Source organism: Lycium ferocissimum, chromosome 9 (genome assembly GCF_029784015.1).
Source record: "Lycium ferocissimum isolate CSIRO_LF1 chromosome 9, AGI_CSIRO_Lferr_CH_V1, whole genome shotgun sequence".
Classification (NCBI taxonomy): domain Eukaryota; kingdom Viridiplantae; phylum Streptophyta; class Magnoliopsida; order Solanales; family Solanaceae; genus Lycium; species Lycium ferocissimum.
The window spans coordinates 57,354,484-57,367,581 of record NC_081350.1 but is presented as its reverse complement, the minus strand read 5'-3'; the positions used below and the strand labels follow the sequence as shown (position 1 = coordinate 57,367,581).

Genomic DNA, 13,098 nt, shown 5'->3' with positions numbered 1-13,098 from the left:
TTTTAATATGAGATTAACTCTTTTTATATATATATATATATTGCTTGATTTTGTCAATATGGGATACTATGTTCAAAGCACGATTAATATAACATTGTAGTTTGTGCTCCGTATTTAAAACTTTATTATATTAGTGTTTGCTACTGATACGCATGGTGTTTAATATGAGGCCCACAATTTTTTTTTTAACATTGTTTATTTTTTTTTAATACGGGATTCATTTTTTTTTTTAGTAAATATTTTTCGTTTAACTCATTTTATTGTGCTCCGTATCTAAAACTTTATTATATTAGTGTTTGCTAAGAATACAAAGTCTGAACTTTTTTTTTTTTGACATTGTTTATTTTTTAATATGAGATTAACTCTTTTTTTATATATATATATTGCTTGATTTTGTCAATATGGGATACTATGTTCAAAGCACGATTAATATAACATTGTAGTTTGTGCTCCGTATTTAAAACTTTATTATATTAGTGTTTGCTACTGATACGCATGGTGTTTAATATGAGGCCCACAATTTTTTTTTTAACATTGTTTATTTTTTTTTAATACGGGATTCTTTTTTTTTTTTAATATTGCTTGATTTTGTTAATATGGGGTCTAATTTTTTTTCCCGTGAGTTTGGATGTGAGATTAATATAACATTGTAGTTTGTGTTTCGTATTTAAAACTTTATTATATTAGTGTTTGCTACTGATACGCATGGTGTTTAATATGAGGCCCACATTTTTTTTTTAACATTGTTTATTTTTTTAATACGGGATTCATTTTTTTTTTTAATATTGCTTGATTTTGTTAATATGGGGTCTAATTTTTTTTCCCGTGAGTTTGGATGTGATGGGTTCCACTTTTTAGGGGGACCCAAAATTTTTATTTTTTTTTTACAATTTTTTATTTTTTATTTTTGTGGGCCTATTTAATATTTGGGGGGGGGGGGGAATTTTTTTTTTTAATTTATGGGGGTGTTTATGGGGGTGGGGGGCCAAAATTTTTTATTTATGGGGAGGGGCCCACGACGGACGACGAAGAGTGAGTAAAACTCACTCTTCTATATAGTAGAAACTAGATGGTGAGTTCCCGTGCATGGCACGGGCGGTGTATGCCCGGCATTGTTGGTCTTAAAGCAGAATAAATTAAAAAATATAGCACTCTCATAAGAAAGTCGGTGTATTACAAACCAATCTTCTATAATTTGATTTTTACATAAGAACATAGATTCATACAAATAAATAAAAAGGTTCACTTGATCAGAGAGTAGCCCCTTCCAATTTAAGCACAACTCACATCAACTATTTGCAGAGTTCTCTATAATCTATTGATTAGCTAATGAGAACTGAATGTTTCATGCTTTGGAAATTCTTTAGCAGCATTTACTTATGTTGCACAAATAGTTTCTTCTTCTTTTTGGATATGACTCCCATGGTAGACTTATCAAAACCTGCAAAAATAACATGTGAAATACCAACTTTCACCATTGAACAAACGTTATACTCCTATTTAAGGTCCCCCTATATAGATGAATATTAAGCTCATTTGTTTTGGTGATTTGAAGGGAAAGACAAACTAAAGATGTCAAAGGCGGGGTAAGTTTAGCAATAAATCACTCTACAGAACTTTGAATTTTTCTTGCATCTTTCAACTGCTTCCACCATTCATCTTACTCAAATTCCTGGAATAAGTTGTTGACAGAAAAACCTCGCCTCAAGAAAAATAATCATTATAGGACATACAACATCACTAAACAATAAGTTACAAATTAGGGCAGTGAAAGAATTATTTATTAAAATTTGGAAATGCTAACTGCTATATATGCAAATGAAACTGAAAGCAGCTACTTATTGCTCGGATTTCCTCAAGAAAGAAATAATTTGGTGGCTCTGTTGCATGGCAGTCTTTGTGATATTATGAAAGAATTAAAAGAATTTTAGAATCTTATGTTACCTCATATTTGTTGAATCGAAGCTCCAACTTATTCATTGCAGTCCCTTCTACAATTGAGATACCGGTTCAGTTGAAATCTAATTTTGGTTTGAATCTGCACTTGGCTGCAAACTACTTAAATGATAGCTGACCTCATTTCTTTAGAATAATCTTGAATTTTTGTAATCTAGATTTCAAATATAAATATTTATCCTTCATCCTAACCATCTCCTTCCATTTATATGAAGTGCTTGAGCAAGATTTTCTTCGCCTCTCCATTTACGTAATACACGAGTTGATCTTTTACTGGATAGCATTATGCATAGAATGCTCTTTTAGCAAATTCCGTTTCTGCTTTTCTGATCACCTCATTGTTAGCTGCTGGCATTGATTTTGTATTGAGTTGTTTTTTTCACTTACCAAATGGTACCGTTAGACTTGTAGTGACCTCTAGATTATGTCACTATCCAAGAACAAAACTTCATACATTTTATATTATAAAGTAACTCCTTTTAACTTTTACTTTTATTTGGCTAGTTTACACCACGACATACATTAAGTAAAAAATACAGTGACAATGATGTAAACATAAGCAAGAAGCTTTAGCAAGATAGTTATCCGTATTTTACGAATGTATCGATTGAATCAACTGAACACCATGTCTTCTCCCTGTAAAATCCTTCTATTCCTCCTCAATCAACATTCCATGATATATGGCAGAATGTCCATTAAAACTTTTTCTCTAGATAATCATTCTTTAAGTACTCAACAGGTAAAGAGGTGAAGGAATTAAAGTACTACCATGTTCAACTTGAGAAGATATATTCTTGTACGGTCGTTGAAACATATGAAGCAGGTTAGCAGATTGAGAAATCAGATAAGTAAGCTACAGAATGGGTATATACCTGTCGACAATTCATCACCTTATTGGTCCTTTCTGGAAAGCATCTTCAAAATTCGAGGTTGTGAACTCTTAGAGCAGCATTCGGCAACATGATATAGTTCTTTAGTTATTGTTTTACTTCCCTGCAATGAAATGAATCATTATAGCGTGTAGAATTACCAGTTCAATATCTCTCATTCTCTCTATTTCAAGCTGTCCTCCTCTGCACCATTCAAATAAACAATAACTTGGTAATCTCGCAAAAAACAATGATTCTTTCAGGTTGATTGGTAAAGAAATTGTTTCTCTTACTATTAGGTCTATGCTCAACATTTGTTACAAACAGGCCTCGCAAAAATTCATCCTCGAAATGTTATCTTAGCTCACAAAGTCACAGGAATGTATCCGGACCAACCCCCTAAATATATACTTTTGAGCATCATGTCTAAATCAGGTGAAAATAATAAGATGCATGTAACAAAATCCAACCAAAAAAAGAACCTAAAGAATAGAAAAAATAACAAAAATTCATCAAATTCCAAAATGAAGAAACAAAGGAGCAAAGCTCAGCAGTACTCGCTGATACAGCGGAAGCCAATCAAACCGAAATGGAGAAATAGAGCTTCACACAAGTCTGTTGTGTTTAGCCTCCATAGTTGTTCAACATGGAAAACTTCAAGGCAAACATGGAAGAAACTGTATCTTGATTTTTTTTCCTCAAAGAAATAGATGCAATTTGAGATTACAACTGGAAAAAGTATACGCAAAGAAGGAAAAATGCGTATCTAGAAATTAGAATAAGAAAGGCAATGAAAAAGAGAAAGAAACAACAGTGCGGAGAAGAGAGGAAGAAACAGTGGTAGCCAGCCGTCAAGCTAGTTAAAGCATGTTTTATCTTGAAGAGTCAAATGAAAGGTTGGAATCGTGACAAGTTACAGTCATGGGCTTCAGACGTCTCACCTCCCCATAGATGATAGCTGGCTTTATACATTGAGACCCATAACATTGAACCCATCCATTAGCAGTGAAGGCAAAACCAGAGAGCTGCTTTCTGAAGTACTCAACAATATATTTCCTCAGCATACATCAAACACAAAGTTACTAATCCGTAATCTATGCATGAGCTTGTATGCATTATATGGACACATCGAAAACATGCATGGAATAAAGAAATGAATAGCAGTTTAGCACTGCTTAGCTTTGCAGGTAAGGTAATTAACTCCTTAAGTGTATAGTGGTTTAATTACCTCCTTAGAGACAACAGATGAGCCCTAGGAACAATCCTTTTCAGCTTGGCGATAATTTTCAGTTATGGCTCCTTTGTTGGTATAAGTTCTTTCACAGAAAGCCTGTAACAAGAATATGACCACTTAGAACATACTCAAAAGGATTGTAAATAAGCAAATTCTTCAAAATTAAATGCACATGGTAAATATATTTCCCAATCTCCTATTCTCAAAAAAGAATATGGCATCCTTGCAAAACTATGCTTCATAGGTATAACATTCTCAACCCCCCCCCCCCCCAACCACAAAAAAAAAAAAAAATGAAAAATGCGAAAAGAGAAGAAATTCTACATTAGAAAAGCATCAAACCTTGCAAGAAGTGATGCCTCGCCACCCAACCATCCTCTTTGCCTCTGCGATTCGTCAAGTATCTTGTGTACCACATATCATCTTTTCACAAATGCAAATTTCCCAAATATATAATTTGGCTCCTCACCGTCCAGACAAACGATTGACTTTAACCTGGTATAGAGGGCATAAAATCAGCGTTTACCTAGAAATAAGATAAGGAAACATTCCAATTTTGATAAATAATCGTCCAAGATGCAGAGGAGTTGATAGCTCCATGGGCAAGGATGGCGCTATAGAAGCCCTAAGAAGATCGTCGTCAAGGTCACAAGCTAAGGAGATGCAAGCCAAGGTTGCTAGGCTTCAATTGGAAATCAAAAAGATGTTGATCGTGGAAGAAAAGCCCAAGAACGAGTCCAAGAATTATGCAGAAGAATGGGCTAAATACTACACATATTTCATGATCCAAGTCCAAGCTCAAAAGGAGGAAGATTGGGCCCCACATGGAGCCCAAAAGAGGTTAAATTCAAGCTCACATGGGGCTGAAGTTTCTGCCCAGGAAAGGAATTAAATCCAACCCAAATTGGGTTGGAGAAAGTCACACGTACAAAGTGACTTTTTGGGCAACCTTCTCCTTATTCTATTAGGGAAGAAGTTTGCCAATTATTTTACATGCTTTCCTAGTTTAATCCTAATTAGGTTTTAGTATTTAATTATTTACATAAAAGTAGATTCTAATCCCATTCTACTTGGGATAAGTTTCCCCTATATATAGGGGTGGATTTTGTTATTTTCATTAGACAAATATTATTATTATTGAGAGTTTCTCTACTTTACACCTTTGTGTGTGGCTACTTTGGATTTATCTTGCAACCTTATAAGAACGATTCTTTTTAAGAGGTAAGATTAATTCGTACTTGATATCTTTGGTTCTTATTCGTAAATTAAAGAAGGTAATTAGTCTTATACTAATTATTGTCTCTAATTTCTTCGAAATAGGGGTCTAGATCACCTTTTGATATAAGTTCTTGAATTGATTCTATTAGTATCTTAATTAGTCTTAATCCGCTAATTTTGAATACTAAGACCAATTAGGGTTCTTATCACTTAATCTTGAAACTTGGGGATTTTGTTCTTGAATTTCGCCTATCTTTATATTCTTGTCTTTAATCTTCATATTTTTGCTTCCGCATTATAATCTTGTTTTGTTCAAGTAACCCGATTTTTATCAAGTGGTATCAGAGCGGTGCTATCAAGATTCCGTTCTTGATAATCTTGGGAGTTTCGTAAAAAAAAAAAAAAAAAAAAAACTTTTTTTTTATTTTAATTGTAGTTGCTTAAAGGTAAGCTACATAGCAAGAAGGAAAAAAAAAAACGAAAATTCTCTTTTTCTTTTAGTAGCTTAAAATAGTAAAGCTATATAGCAAAAAAAAAAAAAAAAAAAATCTTGCAAATTAAGAAACTCCATAGTTATTGTGTTTCTTGTTTTTCCAACATCAAGAAGGAAAAACCAAGAAGAGGGGAAATTTGGGAATTTTTTTTTTCATACAAATTAGTCTTTTTCTTGTCTCGCCAAACCCAATCCGTCTGGGAGTTGGTAATTTTTTTTCTTTCTTCTACATCTTACTTCTAAAGGATTGTACTAGTAGGGTTTATATATAAATCCTAAAGGAACCAGCCAAAGGTAGTAATTTGAGTGGAAAAGGGCAAGAGAGGGTGAGATCAATTGAGGGAAAAAGTCGAATTGAGAGATATTTATTCCTTAATATTTTTTCAAGATGTCTCAAACAGGAAAGGAGAGTGAAGCAAGCACTCAAAACAACAACTTAGTCGAGATGCTCAGAATGATTACCGCCCGACTTGAAGCGTTAGAGGCAGCCCAAAATCCACCTAATCCGGTGAACATAGCCGATGTGCGGAGAATCCAACAACATCCGGTTCCTCAGGTTAGGAGACAAGCTGTTCGACCTCCTCAATTCCAACAAGGTGAGGATCAGTTTGGAGACAATGAGGACGAATTTGAGGAAGCTTACCAAAGGAGGAACGAAAGAAGGGCACCACGAGCTAGGGCTGAGGATGACAATCTTAGTAGCATTAAGATGAAGATCCCTACTTTTAAGGGAACAAGAGATCCAGACTTGTACCTTGATTGGGAGAGAAAGGTGGATGCCATCTTTGACTGTCATAACTACTCTGAAGGTAAGAAAGTTAAACTTGCTGTGGTTGAATTTTCTGACTATGCTGCTAGTTGGTGGAAGAAATATAGCAGAGACAGACTAGATAATGGAGAACCGCCCGTTGTGACATGGGACGAGATGAGGAGGGTTATGCGAAAGCGTTTTGTGCCATCACACTTTCAAAGAGATGCAACAACGCCTTCAAACTCTTAGGCAAGGTTCTAAGTCTGTGGATGATTATTTTAAGGCTATGGATATGGCTATGATCCAAGCAAATTGTAATAAAGAAGAGGAAGCCACTATGGCTAGGTTTCTTAATGGGTTAAATGGACAAATAGGCGATAGAGTAGAATTGCAACAATATGTAAACTTAGATGAGTTGGTAGAGTTGGTTGAAAAAAGTAGAATAATAGATTAAAAGGAAGCAACAAGCTAGCTCATGGAAAAACCGATCTACTACGGCTCGAGGAGGCCATGGCCAACACATGAGGAAAAACTCTGCCCAAAGCACAAGATGATAAGGGCAAAGGTAAATGGGGGCCAAAGATGGAGGTAAAACTTTTAACACAAAAACTTCTACTCCTTCTACACCTTCTAGTGCAATACAATGTCACAAATGTCAAGGAGGGGACATAAGGCGTTTGAATGTCCAAATAGAAGAACTATCTTAATTAAAGATAACGGGGAATATGAGAGTGAAAAAAGTGAGGGAGAAGAAGAAGAAGAGGGTGTTGAGAGTGAGGACGAGAGAGATGTGGGTCCTCATGCTGAGGGAACTTTTTTGGGGGTAGTTAGGCGTCTTATGAACATTAATATGGGAGAGCTTGATGAGGCACAGAGAGAAAATATTTTTCATACACGATGTGGGATAAAGGGTAAAATTTGCTCTATGATTATTGACAATGGTAGTTGTGCTAATGTGGTGAGCGCATACGTGGTGGAGAAATTGGGAATTCCATGCACGAAACGTAAGACCAATTATAAGCTCCAATGGTTGAATGAATGTGGAGAGCTCAAGGTGAGTAAACAATGCATGATTTCTTTTTCTATTGGGGAGTATTCTGATGAAGTTCTCTGTGATGTTGTACCAATGCAAGTTTGTCATATTTTATTGGGACGACCCTGGCAATACGACAGATATGCTTCCCATTGTGGAAGGAGAAATAAGTACTCTCTTGAACATAAGGGAAAGAAGTATATTCTAGCACCCTTAACTCCTTCCGAAGTGTATGAAGACCAACAACGATTGAAAGAAACAATGGGAAAACATAGGGAATGATAAAAAAAAAAGAGTAAGATAAGAGAGGAAAAAAATCAAGTGAGGCGTGAGGAGAGAGAGAGGACGAGAGAGAAAGAAAAGGTGGGAAAGAGTGATAAAAAAAGAAAGAATTGGTGAGAGGAAAGAGGCTAAGGGTGAAAAAATAGTGAGCCTTGCAAAAGCCAAAGAGTGTTTACTTGCAAGAAAAGAGGGGTTGCCCATTATCTTGCTTACATATAGGGAAGTTATGATTAAAACGAACGATTTAGCTCCTTCTTTGCCTAGTGTTGTTTCAAAACTGTTGCAGGATTTTAACGATGTCTTTCTTGAGGATACCCCTAAGGGGTTACCCCCTTTGAGAGGAATAGAACATCAAATTGACTTTGTGCCTGGATCTCGGTGTCGAATAGGCACGCTTATAGAAGCAATCCCGATGAAACCAGGGAACTACAAAGACAAGTATAAGAGTTACTTAAAAAGGGATTTGTGAGAGAAAGTATGAGCCCGTGCTCTATTCCCGTGCTTTTGGTACCAAAAAAAGATGGTACTTGGAGGATATGTGTAGATTGACACGCTATCAACAAAATAACGGTAAAGTATCGCCATCCTATTCCCCGTCTAGATGATATGCTTGACCAATTGCATGGTTCTAAAATATTTTCTAAAATTGATTTAAAAAGTGGATACCACCAAATTCGAATGAATCCCGGAGATGAGTGGAAAACTGCTTTCAAAACTAAGTATGGCTTGTATGAGTGGTTAGTGATGCCGTTTGGTTTAACTAATGCACCTAGTACTTTCATGAGACTAATGAACCATATCTTTAAGGATTTTCATGGCAAATTTATTGTGGTCTATTTTGATGATATTCTGATCTTTTCAACCTCTCTTGAAGAACATGTGGAACACTTGAGGTTAGTCTTTGATGTGCTTAGGGAGCAACAATTGTATGCTAATTTGTCAAAGTGCACGTTTTGTGTTGATAAAGTAATCTTTCTTGGTTTTGTTGTTAGCTCAAAGGGTGTTGAGGTTGATGTAGATAAAATTAAAGCAGTTAAAGAATGGCCTACACCTAAGAGCGTGACGAGAAGTTAGGAGTTTTCATGGACTTGCTAGTTTTTATAGGAGATTTGTGAGGGACTTTAGTACAATTGCTGCACCATTAACTGAAGTCATAAAAAAGGATAAGGTTTTTAATTGGGGAAAAGAACAAGACCATGCATTTAATATCTTGAAGGATAAGTTGTGTTCTGCACCTTTGTTGCAATTACCTGATTTTTCTAAATCCTTTGAAATTGAATGTGATGCTAGTGGAAAAGGTATAGGGGCTGTTTTAATGCAAGATTCTAAGCCTATTGCATATTTTAGTGAGAAATTGAGTGGAGCTACATTGAATTATTCTACTTATGATCGTGAGTTATACGCATTGGTAAGGGCTTTGGCTACTTGGCAACATTACTTGTGGCCGCGTGAGTTTGTGATAAAGAAAGCGGCCATGAGTCATTGAGGTACTTGAAAGGCCAAGCTAAGTTGAGTAGGAGACATGCCAAGTGGGTGGAGTTCATTGAGACGTTTCCTTATGTGATTTCATACAAGCAAGTGTAAGGACAATGTGGTGGGATGCATTATCCCGCAGGTACGTTCTTGTCTCTACTCTTACTTCTAAACTAATGGGATTTGAGCACATTAAAGGTTTGTATCTTGATGATTCCGAGTTTGGGGTTGCTTATGCTGCATGTTTGAAGGGACCCTTTGAGAAGTTCACTTTACGTGATGGGTTCCTTTTCAAGGAAAATAACTTGTGTGTGCCAATATGTTCATTGCGTGAGGTTTTTGTAAAAGAGGCACATTGCGAGGGTCTTATGGGACATTTTGGAGTGCCAAAGACCTTAGATATACTTGCTGAAAATTTCTTTTGGCCTGGCATGCGCAAGGATGTAGAAAAATTTTGTGCACAATGTTTAGAATGTAAACATGCTAAATCTAGGGTTTTTCCACATGGGTTGTACACGCCTTTACTTGTTCCGATTTCACCTTGGATAGATATCTCTATGGATTTTGTCTTAGGTTTGCGAAAACAAAGTATGGTAAGGATAGTGTCTTTGTTGTGGTGGATAGATTCTCTAAGATGTCTCGTTTCATTCCATGCTTGAAAACTAATGATGCTTCTCATGTGGCTGATTTGTTTGTTAAAGAAATTGTGAAATTACATGGCATACCTAGAACTATTGTTAGTGATAGGGATGTTAAGTTTTGAGCCACTTTTGGCGTGTTTTTTGGGGAAGGCTAGGGACCAAATTGTTGTTTTCTACTTCTTGTCACCCACAAAACCGATGGGAAAAGGCGAGGTGGTGAATAGAACTTTAGGTAACATGTTGAGGGCTATTTTGAAAGGTAAATTAACTTCTTGGGAGGATCACTTGCCTTTGGTGGAATTTGCATATAATAGAACTATTCATTCTTCTACTGGGTCTTCTCCTTTTGAAGTTGTTTATGGTTTTAATCCCCTTACTCCCCTTGATTTAGTGCCATTGCCTACTAATGATGTTGCTAGTCTTGATGGAACAAATAAAGCTGAGATGATGAGAAAAATACATGAGCGAACTAGACTGGCCATTGAAAAGAGGAATGAGCAAGTTGCTTCAAGAAGAAACAAAGGACGAAAACAAGTCATCTTTGAGCCTGGGGACTCAGTTTGGGTTCACATGAGGAAAGAAAGGTTTCCTTCTAAAAGGAAGTCTAAATTGCATGCTAGAGGCGATGGACCCTTTAAAGTTCTTGAGCGAATTAGAGACAATGCTTACAAGTTGGACCTGCCTGGTGAGTATCAAGTAAGTGCTACTTTCAATGTTGCTGACTTGTCCTTGTTTGATGAAAGGTTAAATTCGAGGACGAATTCTTTTCAAGAAGAGGGGGATGATAGCTCCATGGGCAAGGATGGCGCTATAGAAGCCCTAAGAAGATCGTCGTCAAGGTCACAAGCTAAGGAGATGCAAGCCAAGGTTGCTAGGCTTCAATTGGAAATCAAAAGATGCGATCGTGGAAGAAAAGCCCAAGAACGAGTCCAAGAATTATGCGGAAGAATGGGCTAAATACTACACATATTTTATGATCCAAGTCCAAGCTCAAGAGGAGGAAGATTGGACCCCACATGGAGCCCAAAAGAGGTTAAATTCAAGCTCACATGGGGGTCAAGTTTCGCCTGGAAAGGAATTAAAATCAACCCAAATTGGATTGGAGAAAGTCACACGTACAAAGTGACTTTTTGGGCAACCTTCTCCTTATTCTATTAGGGAAGAAGTTTGCCAATTATTTTATATGCTTTCCTAGTTTAATCCTAATTAGGTTTTAGTATTTAATTATTTCCATAAAAGTAGATTCTATTTGGGATAAGTTTCCCCTATATATAGGGGTGGATTTTGTTATTTTCATTAGACAACTATTATTATTATTATTGAGAGTTTCTCTCCTTTATACCTTTGTGTGTGGCTACTTTAGATTTATCTTGCAACCTTATAAGAACGATTCTTTTTAAGAGGTAAGATTAATTCGTGCTTGATATCTTTGGTTCTTATTCGTAAATTAAAGAAGGTAATTAGTCTTATACTAATTATTGTCTCTAATTTCTTAGAAATAGGAGTCTAGATCACCTTTTGATATAAGTTCTTGAATTGACTCTATTAGTATCTTAATTAGTCTTAATCCGCTAATTTTGAATACTAAGACCAATTAGGATTCTTATCACTTAATCTTGAAATTTGGGGATTTTGTTCTTGAATTTCGCCTATCTTTATATTCTTGTCTTTAATCTTCATATTTTTGCTTCCGCATTATAATCTTGTTTTGTTCAAGTAACCCGATTCTTATCAGGAGTAGTTACAAAAAGCATTGGCAACGGCCAAAGATAATCAGTAAGCCTACTACACCACTTTAAAGTACTTAAGAGTGTAACTAATTTGCATTAAAATGTCAATTTAGACAAGGTCAACCTGGTAAGAATAAATTTCTAGTTTGTTTCAGACTTTCAGTTTCTTTCTACGCTAACCTATTCCGATGGTTATTTATTTTCAAAAAATAGATTGGGGAACCTGGTTTATGAAGACCAATTTCACCCTCAATAAGCATCCCGAGACCCGAAGGATCCATTTTTCATGCTCAAAACAAAGTGAAAAACAAAAGATATGCACCCAAGTATTTTCAAACATATATGAAGAAATAAAGGAGAACTCACACATAACATATATGAAGAAATAAAGGAGGAGAACTCACACATGCATATATAAAATCAAGCAACCAGTAATGTGCAAATGAGATGACATATATGTACAAATTCATCCAGAAAAAAAGCTGAAAGAGTAATAAAACTAAGACTTACCCATCAAATTCCAACAACCATGCAGCTAATGGTTAATTTTGAAACAAATAAAAAAAAACTTGAAGCGGAGGCCCCAAAAATAGGAGCAGTCGGAACATAATTCAGAGGATGAGCGAGAAAGAAGAATAAACGCGCTTAACTTGGAATGAGGAAGAGGACGCACATATTTCTCAGCAACAGATTATCTGAACCAATAGCAAACAACTCAGTAATTAATATTTCTAATTCTTGTTTTGTTCATGGTATGTTGCTGAGCTGGAAGACAGAAGATGAAAGTAGAATGGAACTAGAAGAAATTAAAAAACTGAGCAAAAAGAAGAAACGAAGAAGAAGATCCCCAGCAACTAAGCAGAGCAAGAGAAAGCCGAATGAAAATTTGAGAAGGTGCTCTCAGATGGCAGCGAAGAAACCAAAGGATGCGCAAAAACAAAACATGCGTAGTGTTTACAATTGGACACGTACAATACATGTAAGAATGATTTAGTGTCAATTACAGAACTACCTTTGGTCGTCCAAGGGGTACTCACACTTATTAAGAAGTTAAATATATTCTTAGTTACAAATGAACTCTTTGATACAACAACAACAACAACATACCCAGTGAAATCCCACAACGTAGGGTCTGGAAAGGGTAAAGTGTATACAGACCTTACCCCTATCTCGAAAGATAGGGAGGCTGTTTCCGAAAGACCCTCTACTCAAGAGAAAACATGACGAGAAAAGGTCAGATAAGCACAGATAGCTCAAAACAATATGAAAATGCAACTAACAAAAGCGAAAAATCCTGATAAAGGACAATAAACTGTAGGTCAAAACTACGACTACAAGTATGAAGGGATACGCAGGACAACCTACTAGCCTTTTACCCTAATCTGATTCCTCCATAGCTTCTTATCTAAGGTCATGTC

The 13,098-nt window shown here is 36.0% G+C and overlaps 1 long non-coding RNA gene across 2 annotated transcripts; it reads right to left on the bottom strand.

Moving 5' to 3' along the window:
* Positions 1-1,514: 1,514 nt before the first annotated feature.
* LOC132031358 (uncharacterized) lies at positions 1,515-12,446 on the bottom strand. 2 transcript variants are annotated; one of them, XR_009408252.1, is made up of 5 exons: positions 12,331-12,446; positions 4,402-4,554; positions 4,054-4,155; positions 2,829-2,949; positions 1,515-1,659 (listed from the first exon to the last, which is right to left on the bottom strand). It is a non-coding gene; the product is annotated as an uncharacterized LOC132031358 (long non-coding RNA). The 2 variants fall into 2 exon arrangements; XR_009408253.1 differs by having other exon boundaries at positions 12,354-12,446.
* Positions 12,447-13,098: the final 652 nt, after the last annotated feature.